The sequence below is a fragment of the Oryctolagus cuniculus genome, chromosome 6, assembly GCF_051225735.1.
Source record: "Oryctolagus cuniculus isolate XC-2025 breed Fujian yellow rabbit chromosome 6, ASM5122573v1, whole genome shotgun sequence".
Classification (NCBI taxonomy): Eukaryota; Metazoa; Chordata; class Mammalia; order Lagomorpha; family Leporidae; genus Oryctolagus; species Oryctolagus cuniculus.
The window spans coordinates 108148996-108163414 of NC_142872.1; the positions used below are offsets into that span (position 1 = coordinate 108148996).

The 14419-nt window shown below is 39.2% G+C and overlaps 1 long non-coding RNA gene across 1 annotated transcript in view; it reads left to right on the forward strand.

Annotated features, from left to right (window-relative positions):
• Positions 1-14419, forward strand: part of LOC149126257 (uncharacterized) — a 438647-nt gene that overhangs the window by 303602 nt on the left and 120626 nt on the right. Inside the window, exon 3 of the long non-coding RNA XR_016235778.1 lies at positions 3646-3757. This is a non-coding gene — a long non-coding RNA (uncharacterized LOC149126257). The remainder of the gene's footprint in view (positions 1-3645; positions 3758-14419) is intronic.

A 14419-nucleotide genomic window follows, 5' to 3' on the forward strand; every position in this document is an offset into this window, starting at 1 on the left:
GGGTTACCTTCAGGTTTCTGAGGAATCTCCAGACTGACTTCCATAGTGGCTTAACCAATTTGCTTTCCCACCAACAGTGGGTTAGTGTCCCTTTTCCCCCACATCCTCTCCAGCATCTATTGTTGGTAGATTTCTGAATGTGAGCCATTCTAACCGGGGTGAGGTGAAACCTCTTAGAGAGCATTGGAAAAACCCTGCAAGATAAAGGTACTGGCAAAAACTTCTTTGAAAACATCCCAGATGCACAGGAAGTCAAAGCCGAAATTAACACTTGGGATTGCATCAAATTGAGAAGTTTCTGTACTGCAAAAGAAACAGTCAGGAAAGTGAAGAGGCAACCAACAGAATGGGAAAATATATTTCTAAACTATGCAACTGATAAAGGGTTGATAACCAGAATCTACAAAGAAATCAAGAAACTCCACAAGATCAAAACAAACAACCCACTTAAGAGATGGGCCAAGGACTTCAATAGACATTTTTAAAAAGAGGAAATCCAAATGGCCAACAGACACATGAAAAAATGTTCAAGATCACTAGCAATCAGGGAAATGCAAATCAAAACCACAATGAGGTTTCACCTCACCCCAGTTAGAATGGCTTACATTCATAAATCTACCAACAATAGATGCTGGAGAGGATGTGGGGAAAAAGGGACAAATGATTTATAGTTTGGGTAATGGTCAGATCAGTGCAAATTAGCACATCCATCACCTTAAACTTTCACCATTTCTCTATGGTGAACCCCTTTAAAATCTTGTAACTTATTTAAGATGTACAATTTGAATGACTATATTCAACAAAATTCCTAGTGTGTCATCGACACCGGAATTTACCCCCACAACATCTAACTGTAACTTTGTACCCATTGATCAGTGTCTCCTGATTCCTACCCCTCCCTGCTGTCTAGGTTCTGGTAACCATCATTCTGATCTCAACTTCTATGAGATCACTTTTTGAGATTCCACACAAAAATGAGAATGTGTGGTGTCTGTCTTTCTGTTTCTCACTTTTTTTTTATTTAACACAATGTCTACCATGTAGTTTTAAATGAGAAGTTTTCATACTTTTTAGGGGTGAATAGTATTCCTTATTTGTTTATCTTTTGATGTACACTTAGGTTGATTTCTTATCTTCACTATTGTGTGTAATGCTGCAATAAACATGGGAGTGTGGGTATCTCTTGGGCATGCTGATTTCATTTGCTTTGGATAGTTTTCTGAATGTAACCCTCATCAAGAAATGTATTTTAGGTCATCATATACACACATGTATTTGTAAACATCACTTCTCAGATTTCTGCTTCCTCAATCAAGTAAAGGATAAGGTTATAAGCTAACATAAAGAATAATAGATAAGTCTATTTTTGGAGGTGAAACAGGGGGATAAAGAATTTGATTTTGGTTGAAATTAATTTTAGGTGTCTTAATGTGGACCTGAGCTCAGAAGAATTATCTGGGATGATCAAGACACATAAAATTTACAGGGATGGGTGAGATCATCTGAAAGGAGAAGACACAGTTTAAAATAAATGAGTTTTGCTCTGGGGCAATTCCCATACTTCATAGTTAACTTGAGGGGGAAGAGCTGGGAAAGGAGCTGCATGGAGTGGCTGGATGAGTATATATTGATGAATAATAAACTATACCAAATACCACTGTAAAATAAAGTAACACAATAATAATAATAATAATAATAATAATAATAAATTCCTTCAAAGATACATGTTTATCAATGGTGACCTCAATGAAAGGTGATCTCGAGGTGGAGTGTTGTGTGTGGTAAATGTATGACTGAAATTATCTTTGATCTTTAGGTAAAATTCACAAGCTTACATGTTTTAAGATAATATTTTCAAATTGGATAGTTAAAAGGCATAGCCAAAATTAAAGCACCTGCTGAGCCTAAGGCTGGTGGTGCTCTGTCAAAATGCAAAGACTTACTATATTCATCACTATAAGGATATAGACTAAGAAAAACCATATCAAAACAAAGGTAACAGTCAAGTAAAGAGTCTTCTAATTGAACAAAAAGAGTTAGCTAGGGGTTGGTGGTGAGGAGGGGTTGTAGGCATGTTGAGTGCAGAGTGAGAAGAGGGGAAGCTGTCTTTGTGCAACCTAGAGGTACATTATTCACCCTTGCTGTGCTCTCCAGGCTTTAGGGCCTTCTTTGGAGGAAATGACAGATATGCAAAAATAAAATACAAAAATAATTATACAAGTTGATACTTTTCTCAGTGGCGTTGGATCTGGTCCCTGAAGTTCAGGAATACAAGGAGATTGTTCCCTGTGTGAAGGGACAGATTTCTAGGTTGGATGAGATTCAAGAGACAACAACAGGTAAGATATGAAGATCATCACATTTAGAAAGTGTCTTATGAAATTTGTAATTATAAGGAGGAGTGTCGCTCCCCCTCTTCGTGGAGGAACCACACAGGACCCTGCGCTGTTCTTTTGTCTGCTCGGCTCTCCCCGGGTTTGCTGCTGGTTCTTCCCGGGTTGGCTACCCACCCTTCCACCTCTGTGGAAGGGAGGTTCCCCCTGCCACTTTCCCCACTTCTGCGGGGGAGCGGCACACTGCTGGCCGGCTCTCTCAGGGGCTGCTCAGGTGTTCCTTCAGATAGATGTTCCTGGTGCATGTTGTCTCTCTCCTCCTTTATAGTCCTCTTCCACCAATCCCAACTCTGCTACCCACACGCCGAGTACGCTGCTCTCCTCCAATCAGGAGCAGGATCAGCTCCTGCAGGTCATCACTCAAGTTGGCGAGAGGCAGCTGCGTAGAAGTTGTTACTCCCTTCTCAGCGCCATATTGTGGGAGAGCAGATGCATAGAATAAGTCTTAATTCCAGTAACAGTCTAGTCCGAGTTGCTCCCCACAGAGGAGCTGACCATAACTTGGCGGGGGGGTTCCTTTGGCATTAAGGGAATATCTCTTTTATTAAGTTATGGGGATATCTTATTCAATGTAAAGGTTGGAAACATGCAAAAGAGGGGAGTCACTTCAAATAAGCACATGGATGTAGCAGTGCAAAACTGAAATGACTGTTTTTTGAAGGCTTCTGTAGTCTGTGAAATATATAGAGATATGTGGGCAACAAGATTATCTCTTGTGTGAGAGAGAAATTGACAGAGATGAGAAATGGCCAACACGTGAAATACGAAAAACCTAGGGAGATTTTTTGGCAGCATTGAGGACCCTTGTTCACTTTTTAATGATTTTGATCCCTTTAGATGTATGAATTTTTCTTATTATCTCCACAGTTTGCACAGGAGAGACAGCTGGTTGGACATATCCTGGTTAATGGTTTCACTAGATGTGTAATTAAAGGACAATGAGAGAAATTATGTTCAGTATATTAGCAAAAGAATGATTAAACTAACAGACCACAGATTCTACTTGGTAGACTGGAATAACACACATTGAATTCAAAGTGAAAACATATCTGAATTTTTAAATTGTTGAATTTGTCTTAAGCTAGACTTTTCTTTCTCAGGTTGGAAAATAAAACCGCTCTAATTGAACATGATCTGCTACCTTTAAATAGTCTCTCTGGAGAAAACATTCCATCAATTGCAAGTCCAAAATTTTTCTCATGAGTATTTCTCCTCCACTCAAGGGATCTCACCTACCTTTCCTCTTTCCCAGATGGTTTCTCAGGAGGAGTTGAACACCAGTTGGGTAGAAGATGTTGAGATGAGAAGAAAGCAGTGCTACCCTAACACGCATATACTACTACTTTGGTGAAGGGAAGAAACATGTAAGTCTGATTTTTAAATTTCTTGTCGGTCTCTTTTTCTCCTTGGCTACTTTTCTAAGTAGCTGAAAATGCTTATCCCAGTATTTAGTCTAAACAGAAACTGCTATTACTATATCATATCACTTTATTTCTCTATGAATAATAGTATGAACGTGGGAGCTGAATATATAGTACATGAAAGTTGAGAGGTTGGTGGAATATTGTGCCTAATGAGATAGGAGAACAGACTCAATAGAAGTGGGTCAGGACAAAGATTGAAGGCTACGGAGATGAGGTCAGGAAGGATGATGTTTGAAGTTAGTATTCCAAGCTGGGAAAGTTTGGTAGATGACAATGTGCAGAATATGCTGAAATGAGTAGTTAGATGAGATATAAAATGGAGATCTTGGAAACAATAAAGTAGTAGTGTAATAAACTTGTATGTTTTGAATTATGAGCACTAACTTGGAATCATCTAAAACAAGCACAAGTGTTGCAGTAAAGATTAAGTCCAGGGGGCCAGCACTGTGCTCACTTGGTTAATCCTCCGCCTGTATCGTCGGCATCCCATATGGGCGCCGGGTTCTAGTTTCAGTTGCTCCTCTTCCAGTCCAGCTCTCTGCTGTGGCCCGGGAAGGCAGTGGAGGATGACCCAAGTGCTTGGGCTCCTGTACCCACATGGGAAACCAGGAAGAAGCACCTGGCTCCTGGCTTCGGATCGGTGCAGCGCCAGCTGTGGCGGCCATTTGGAGATTGAACCAACAGAATGAAGACCTTTCTCTCTGTCTCTCTCTTTCACTGTCTATAACTCTACCTATCAAATAAAAAAAAATTAAAAAAAAAGATTAAGTCCAGGACCAAAGCTTTCAGATAATGAGGTTAACTAGTACTTTATAATACAGTGCCAAATGGATTTTAAATACCATTTCAGTAGAGATTCTCTTATCACCACCTACTAACATAACTGAAGGGAGTAAATATAGTATAGATATTTAAAAGAAAAAGGTAGATGCCAAAGGATATTTATAGCTAGCAGGTGACCAGAGAGAATAATCACAGAGCTTTTTTTTTAGATTTATTTATTTATTTAAAGTCAGATTTACACAGAGAGAGAGGGAGAGGTAGAGAGGTAGAGAGAGAGAGAGAGAGAGAGAGAGAGAGATCTTCCATCTGCTGGTTCACTCCCCAATTGGCTGCAACAGGCAGAGCTGTGACATCTCAACTATTGGTTGAGAGGGAGTAGGAGGTAGGATGGTCTGGGGGTGGGAGGATGAGTATGGGGGAAGAACCGCTATAATCCAAAAGTTTGGACTTACGAAATTTATATTTATTAAATAAAAGCTTTCTAAAAAAATTTAGTAAAGAGAAGATAAAAAAAAAAGATCCAGGATAGTGCTTCTCAAATTAAAGCAACAAGTTCTGATTCAGTAGGTCTGAGGTAAAGCCTGAGATTCTGCATTTCTGAAAGTGCTCAGGGAATAGTGAAACTGTTGATGCTGGCACCATGCTCTGAGGAGTAATGGTCTAAGTCATGTCAATCAAAGTGTGCTCCACAGACCAGGGCTAGGCAGTAAACCGTTCATTACTGATCTACCATGAGTTAAGGACATAAATTGAAAGTAAGCATTTAGATAATTTTGTAGCCCTTTGATGGAGTTATTTTATGCTTGATCCATTTAATAAAAAATTGAGGCTTGTAAAAAATAAAAAATAAAATAAAATGCATTTACATGTAATTCTGATATCTTCAATTTTTTTCTTATGAAGAATTCTATAAATGACACTGAAATAGAGTTCCATATTACATAAAGTAGTGTTTTAAAATATATAAATCAAACTGTTCTGATGAAGTCACAGAGTTATCATATGATCTCTTTATTTACAATCATTGGAATTTATGCTATTCTCAGTAATTATACCTTATTGCATGGCTTAATTTTCTTTAATGCTAAAGGTGTTACCTAATTACACTATAATTAAATGCAATTTATCAACTAGAAATAAAGACAAAACCAGTAATCAGAGACTCTTGCTCCATTCATAGATATTCAGTGAAGGTGTATCGTGTAATTAGTTTACCAGTGTTTACTCTAGAACAAGTAGAATGAAATTGTCATCATTTTTCCTTTCATCATCTGACAACACACTTGGAATTCATTTGCATAGCTTTACAATGGAAGTCATTACCCTCATCACAGATCCACTGTTGTATAAGCAGCATGTGAAAACATGAAGTTTATGAGAATGGTAAAGACAAGAAGATGGATTTATTGGTGAATGAATCAGTTAAAAGTGTCTATTCTTTTTAGGCAGAGTTACACATGTTAACATGGAATAAAGTTTAGTCAAACCCCAAAAGACAGATGATATTGACTCCTACACATAACAAAGTGTAATCAAGTACCAGGACATAACTTACAAAGGAGATGGCAAGAAAATCATGTTGGAAGCTTGTTCCCACACCCATTCAAAGCAATAAAGGGATTAAAGTTGGAGAGGCTAGGCAATGGGGGACAGATATCTTCATAGCTAATGTGCTTCATGTTTCTTCCCTTTGCCAAAGGAGTAGTGTATGTGTAAGTATTAGGGTGGCATTGCTTTCTTCTCATATTAAGTGTGTTTTGGGCACTGCATAAAAAACTACATGGAGAGCGAGGTGCCTGTACCTGTGGTTAGAACACTGAAGCTGAGGCAGGAACTGACTGCCAAGCAAAGTGACAAGAAGGATCCATTGGGAAGTAACTGCATGCACATCAACTGTTGTAAAAGGGATGACAATAACTGGTGTGTGTCCAGCCTTGCTCTTTCAACACAATTGTTATAATAATCTGGACCATCCACGTTTCACATCAGTGAACAACTTCCTGATTAGTGACTAGCTAGATGACTTCAGTACAGGATAGAGAACCATCTATTCCTAAATTTCTATCTCTTAATGTCAATACTTTCTCCAGCCTTGATTTTTTATTTAAGATTTATTTATTTGAAAAACAGAGAGAGAAGGAGAGAGAGAAAGAGACAGAGAGAGAGAGAGAGAGGGCTTTCATCCACTGTTTCACTCCCCTGATGGCCACAACAGACAGGTCTGGGAGCTTTTTCTGAGTCTCCCATGTGGGAGTAGGGGCCCAAGCACTTAGGCCATCTTCTGGTGCTTTCCCAGGTACACTAGCAGGGGGCTGGATTGGAAATGGAGCATCAGGGACTCAAACTGGTGCTCACATGGGATGCCGGCACTGCAGGTGGAGGCTTAACCTTCTAGGCCACAGTACCAGGTCCCCTTGATTTTTTCTTAATTAAAAAATTGTGGTTTTTTTGTTTTATTTGAGAAGAGAGAGAAAGAAAGAGAAAGAGAGAGAGATGGAGAAATTCATCCAATTGCAGATTTAGTCTCCAAATGCTTGGATATCTAGTACTGGGTCATGCCAAAACAAAGAGCCCAGAATACCATCTGGGTCACCCATATGGGTGGCAGTGACTCAAGTACTTGAGCCATTACCTCTTGCTTCCCAGGGTGTAATTTTCATGAAGCTAGAATAGAATTGGAGTAATAGAGACTTGAATCAGGCACTCTGATATAGGATGTGGGTGTTTCAAACAACACCTTAACCACTTTTAAGTCACATATTCATCTCTTCATTTTTTTGAAGATTTTTTAATTTATTTGAAAGAGTTACACAGACAAAGAGGAGAGGCAGAGAGAGAGAGAGAGAGAGGGAGAGAGAGAGAGAGAGAAGTTTTGCATCCGCTGGTTCACTACCCAATTGGCCACATGTCTGGAGCTGTACCGATCCAAAGCCAGGATCCAGGAGCTTCTTCCAGGTCTCCCATGTGGGTGCAGGGGCCCAAGAACTTTGGCCATCTTCTGCTTTCCCTGGCAATAGCAGAGAGCTGGATCGGAAGTGGAGCAACCGGGACTTGAACTGGCACCCATAAGGGATGCCAGCACTGCAGGTCACGGCTTTACCCATTATGCCACAACACCGGCCCCTCACCTCTTCATTCTTAATTTTTTTGGGGAATATTACCTCTTAATCTCCAAGTGATTAAAATCAAGCATTGACAAAACCAAAATGAGGTTTCCCCTCACCCCAGTTAGAATGACTCACATACAGAAATCTACAACAACAGATGCTAGCAGGATGTGGGAAAAAGGGACACTAACCCACTGTTGGTGGGAATGCAAATTGGTAAAGCCACTATGGAGTCAGTCTGGAGATTCCTCAGAAACCTGAAGATAACCCTACCATTCAACCCAGCCATCCCACTCCTTGGAATTTACCCAAAGGAAATTAAATTGGCGAAAAAAAAAAAAAAAGCTGTCTGCACATTGATGTTTATTGCAGCTCAATTCACAATAGCTAAGACCTGGAACCAACCCAAATGCCCATCAACAGTAGACTGGATAAAGAAATTATGGGACATGTACTCTATAGAATACTATACAGCAGTCAAAAAAAACCGAAACCCGGTCATTTGCAACAAAATGGAGGAATCTGGAAACATCATACTGAGTGAATTAAGCCAGTCCCAAAGGGACAAATATCATATGTTCTTCCTGATAGGTGACAACTAACCAAGCACCAAAAAGAAAACCGGTTGAAGTGAAATGGACACTATGAGAAACAGCGACTTGATTAGTCCTTGCCCTGAATTTTGATGAACAACTTAATACTTTATCCCTTTTAGTATTTTTTTTGTTCTAGTTAATACTATTGGTTGAACTCTGTAATTAATACGCAACTATTCTTAAGTGTTGAAACTTAGCTGAAAAATGATCACTGTTAAATATAAGACTGGGAATAAGACAGGGAGGAGATACACAATTTGGGAAATGCTCAATCAGACTTGCCGCAAATGGTAGATTCCTGGACACATGCAACCTACCTAAATTGAACCAGGAAGACATAGAAAACCTAAACAGACCCATAACTGAAACAGAAATTGAAACAGTAATAAAGGCCCTCCACACAAAGAAAAGCCCAGGACAAGATGGATTCACTGCTGAATTCTACCAGACATTAAAAGAAGAACTGACTCCAATTCTTCTCAAACTATTCAGAACAATCGAAAAAGAGGGAGTCTTCCCAAATTCTTTCTATGAAGCCAGCATCACCTCAATTCCTAAACCAGAAAAAGATGCAGCATTGAAAGAGAATTACAGACCAATATCCCTGATGAACATAGATGCAAAAATCCTCAATAAAATTCTCGCCAATAGAATGCAACAACACATCAGAAAGATCATCCACCCAGACCAAGTGGGATTTATCCCTGGCATGCAGGGATGGTTCAATGTGTGCAAAACAATCAATGTGATACACCACATTAACAGACTGCAGAAGAAAAACCATATGATTATCTCAATAGACGCCGAGAAAGCATTTGATAAAATACAACACCCTTTCATGATGAAAACTCTAAGCAAACTGGGTATGGAAGGAACATTCCTCAATACAATCAAAGCAATCTATGAAAACCCATGGCCAACATCCTATTGAATGGGGAAAAGTGGAAGCATTTCCACTGAGATCTGGTACCAGACAGGGATGCCCACTCTCACCACTGCTATTCAATACTGTTCTGGAAGTTCTAGCCAGAGCTATTAGGCAAGAAAAAGAAATTAAATGGATACAAATTGGGAAGGAAGAACTCAAACTATCCCTTTTGCAGATGATATGATTCTTTATTTAGGGGACCCAAAGAACTCTACTAAGAGACTATTGGAACTCATAGAAGAGTTTGGCAAAGTAGCAGGGTATAAAATCAGTGCACAAAAATCAACAGCCTTTGTATACACAGGCAATGCCATGGCTGAGGAAGAACTTCTAAGATCAATCCCATTCACAATAGCTACAAAAACAATCAAATACCTTGGAATAAATTTAGCCAAGGACATTAAGGATCTCTACAATGAAAATTACAAAACCTTAAAGAAAGAAACAGAAGAGGATACCAAGAAATGGAAAAATCTTCCATGCTCATGGATTGGAAGAATCAATATCATGAAAATGTCCATTCTCCCAAAAGCAATTTATAGATTCAATGCAATACCAATCAAGACACCGAAGACCTTCTTCTCAGATCTAGAAAAAATGATGCTGAAATTCATATGGAGACACAGGAGACCTTGAATAGCTGAGGCAATACTTTACAACAAAAACAAAGCCGGAGGCATCACAATACCAGATTTCAGGACCTACTACAGGGCAGTTGTAATCAAAACAGCATGGTACTGGTACAAAAACAGATGGATAGACCAATGGAACAGAATTGAAACACCAGAAATCAATCCAAACATCTACAGCCAACTCATATTTGATCAAGGATCCAAAACCAATCCCTGGAGTAAGGACAGTCTATTCAATAAATGGTGCTGGGAAAATTGGATTTCCACGTGCAGAAGCATGAAGCAAGACCCCTACCTTTCACCTTAAAAAAATTCACTCAACATGGATTAAAGAATTCAATCTATGACCTGACACCATCAAATTATTAGAGAGCATTGGAAAAACCCTGCAAGATATAGGTACCAGTAATGACTTCTTGGAAAGCACCCCAGAAGCACAGGCAGTCAAAGCCAAAATTAACATTTGGGATTGCATCAAATTGAGAAGTTTCTGTACTGCAAAAGAAACAGTCAGGAGAGTGAAGAGACAACCAACAGAATGGGAAAATATATTTGTAAACTATGCAACTGATAAAGGGTTGATAACCAGAATCTACAAAGAAATCAAGAAACTCCACAAGATTAAAACAAACAACCCACTTGAGAGATGGGCCAAAGACCTCAATAGACATTTTTCAGAAGAGGGAATCCAAATGGCCAACAGACACATGAAAAAATGTTCAAGATCACTAGCAATCAGGGAAATGCAAATCAAAACCACAATGAGGTTTCACCTCACCCCAGTTAGAATGGTTCACATTCAGAAGTCTACCAACAATAGATGCTGGAGAAGATGTGGGGAAAAAGGGACACTAACCCACTGTTGGTGGGAATGCAAATTGGTTAAGCCACTATGGAAGTCAGTCTGGAGATTCCTCAGAAACCTGAATATAACCCTACCATTCAATCCAGCCATCCCACTCCTTGGAATTTACCCAAAGGAAATTAAATTGGCAAACAAACAAGCTGTCTGCACCTCAATGTTTATTGCAGCTCAATTCACAATAGCTAAGACCAGGAACCAACCCAAATGCCCATCAACAGTAGACTGGATAAAGAAATTATGGGACATGTACTCTATAGAATACTATACAGCAGTCAAAAAAACCGAAACCCGGTCATTTGCAACAGGATGGAGGAATTTGGAAAACATCATGCTGAGTGAATTAAGCCAGTCCCAAAGGGACAAATATAATATGATCTCCCTGATCGGTGACAACTGACTGAGCACCAAAGGGGAAACTTTTTGAAGTGAAACGGACACTATGAGAAACAGTGACTTGATCAGCTCTGGTCCTGACGGTTGATGTACAATGTAATAATTTATCCATTTTAGTATTTGTTTTGTTCTAGTACCATTGGTTGAACTCTGTAATTAACACACAATTATTCTTAGGTGTTTAAATTTTAACTGAAAAGTGATCCCTGTTAGGAATTTGGAAAACATTATGCTGAGTGAAATAAGCCAATCCCAAAGGGACAAATACCACTTGTTCTCCCTGCTAGGTGACAACTAACTGAGCACCAAAAAGGAAACCTGTTAAAGAGAAATGAACAGTATGAGAAATGGTGACTTGATCAGCCCTCGCCCTGACTGTTGATGAACAACTTAATATGTTATCACTCTTAGTATTTTTTTGTTTGTTCTACTTAATACTTTTGGTTGAATACTGTAATCAATACACAGTTTTTCTTAAGTGTTGAAACTTAACTGAAAAGTGATCACTGTTAAATATAAGAGTGGGAATAAGAGAGGGAAGAGATGTGCAATTCGGGACACGCTCAAGCTGACTTACCTCAAACGGTAGAGTTAGAAACATACCAGGGGATTCCAATTCACTCCCATCAAGGTGGCATGTACCAATGCCATCTCACTAATCCCAGTGATCAATTTCTGTTCACAATTGATCATAATGATAGGACTAAGATCCAAAGGGATCATGTAAACAAGAATAGTGTCTGCGAATACTAGCTGATAGTATAAAAAAGGGAGATAATGATCCAACATGGGAAGTGAGATACACAGCAGACCCATAGAATGGCAGATGTCCTAAACAGCACTCTGGCCTCAGAATCAGCCCTTAAGGCATGCGGATCCGGCTGAAAACCCCATGAGAGTATTTCAGGCATGGAAAGCCAAGACACTCTGGTAAAAAAAAAAAAAAAAATGACCTAAATGAAAGATCTCTGCAAGTGAGATCCCAGTGGAAAGAACGGGTCATCAAAGAAGGAGGTACCTTTTTCTGAAGGGAGGAGATAACTTCCACTTTGACCATGGCCTTGTCTAAATATGATCAGAGTCAGTGAACTCAGCGGGCTTCCATAGCCTTGGCAGCTCATGACAAGAGCCTAGGGTGATTACTGATGCCATAAACAAGAGTGTCAATTTGTTAAGTCAACAACAGGAGTCACTGTGCACTTACTCCTCATATAGGATCTCTGTCCTTAGTGTGCTTACATTGAGATTTAATGCTATAACTAGTACTCAAACAGTATTTTTCACTTTATGTTTCTGTTGGGAGCAAACTGTTGAAAACTTTACTTAATGTATGCTAAACTGATCTTCTGTATATAAAGAGAATCAAAAATGAATCTTGATGTGAATGGAAGAGGAGAGGTAGTGGGAAAGGGGAGGGTTGAGGGTGGGAGGGACGTTATGGGAGGGAAGCCATTGTAATGCATAAGCTGTACTTTGGAAATTTATATTCATTAAATAAAAGTTTAAAAAAAATGGTAGAGTTAGAAACATACCAGGGGATTCCAATACAATCCCATCAAGGTGGCATTTACCAATGCCATCTCACTAGTCCAAGTGATCAATTTCTGTACACAATTGATCATATTGATAGGACTAAGAGTCAAAGGGATCACCTAAACAAGACTAGTGTCTGCTAATACTAACTGATAGAATCAAAAAGGGAGAGAACGATCCACCATGGGAAGCGGGATACTCAGCAGACTCATAGAATGACAGATTTCCTAAACAGCAGTCTGGCCTCAGAATCAGCATATAAGGCATTCAGATTTGGCTGAAAAGCCCATGAGAGTATTTTAGGCATGGAAAGCCAAGACACTCTGGCAAAAAAAAAATAATGACCTAAATGAAAGATCTCTGTGAGTGAGATCCCAGTGGAAAGAACAGGTCATCAAAGAAGGAGGTACCTTTCTCTGAAGAGAGGAGAGAACTTCCACGTTGACTATGACCTTGTCTAAATAAGATTGGAGTTAGCGAACTGAAAAGGCCTCCATAGCCTTTGCAACTCATGACAAGAGCCTAGGGTGATCACTGATGCCATAAACAAGAGTGTCAATTTGTTAAGTCAGCAACAGGAGTCACTGTGCACTTACTACTCATGTATGATCTGTCCTTAATGTGCTGTACATTGTGATTTAATGCTATAACTAGTACTCAAACAGTATTTTACACTTTGTGTTTCTGTGTGGGTGCAAATTGTTGAAACCTTTACTTAATATATTAATTATAATTAATTGATATAATATATATCAATATAAATTGATCTTCTGTATATAAAGAGAATCAAAAATGAATCTTGATATGAATGGTAGGGGAGAGGATGTGGGAGAGGGGAGAGTTTTAGATGGGAGGGAAGTTATGGGGGGGGCATTGTAATCCATAAGCTGTACTTTGGAAATTTATATTCATTGCATAAAAATTAAAAAAAATAAAATCATGCTTTTGAAGTAGCACCTTGACAGTAGGGACTCCATTTTGAAGCACTTGAGACTGCATTCTGGGAAAGTAACCCCCAACGTGAGACTCTGGTTTGCAACCATGATCTCAAATAGTCGGACAATAGCAGTGCACTACATTACCCTTGGCAGAGCACAAAAACCCCCTAGCATGCTTGCTCAAGCTTGAAAGTAGAAAGGTTGCACCTGGGTTAATGATAAAGATGTGATTTGTCTATGTCTTACACATAATTTGAATTAATGTCTAGATCATAAATGATAATTGTACGATTGTAACTGGTATTGTCAAGATTATGATGGATATTAATTTCACCTAGGTCTTAGGTTATGTTGACCCCAGTAACCATGTACTCTCTTTGGAATTTTTTTTGGTACTCTCTTTTGATCTTAGCAACCGTGTATAGCACCCGTGTATTCCCCCCCTTCCCGGTTTTGCGTTTTTTTGCCTTTATAAACCCTAACTTTTGGTTATTCGGGGCTGTTCTGCTCATGTATGATCAGACAGCCCCAGCATGCTGGATAATCAATAAATCTTTAACCCTTTGCTGGTTGCATGAGAGAAAGGTCTCTTGGAGTCGTTCCTCAGGCGGTGGGCTTTTTCGGACTCTAACACTTTGATACTAGACACACATGAAACATATGTACAGATATATATTTATTCACACACACTTTGACCATGGCCTTGTCTAAATATGATCAGAGTTGGTGAACTCATGGGGCTTCCATAGCCTTGGCAGCTCATGACAAGAGCCTAGGGTGATTACTGATGCCATAAACAAGAGTATCAATGTTTTTATTTCTTGATT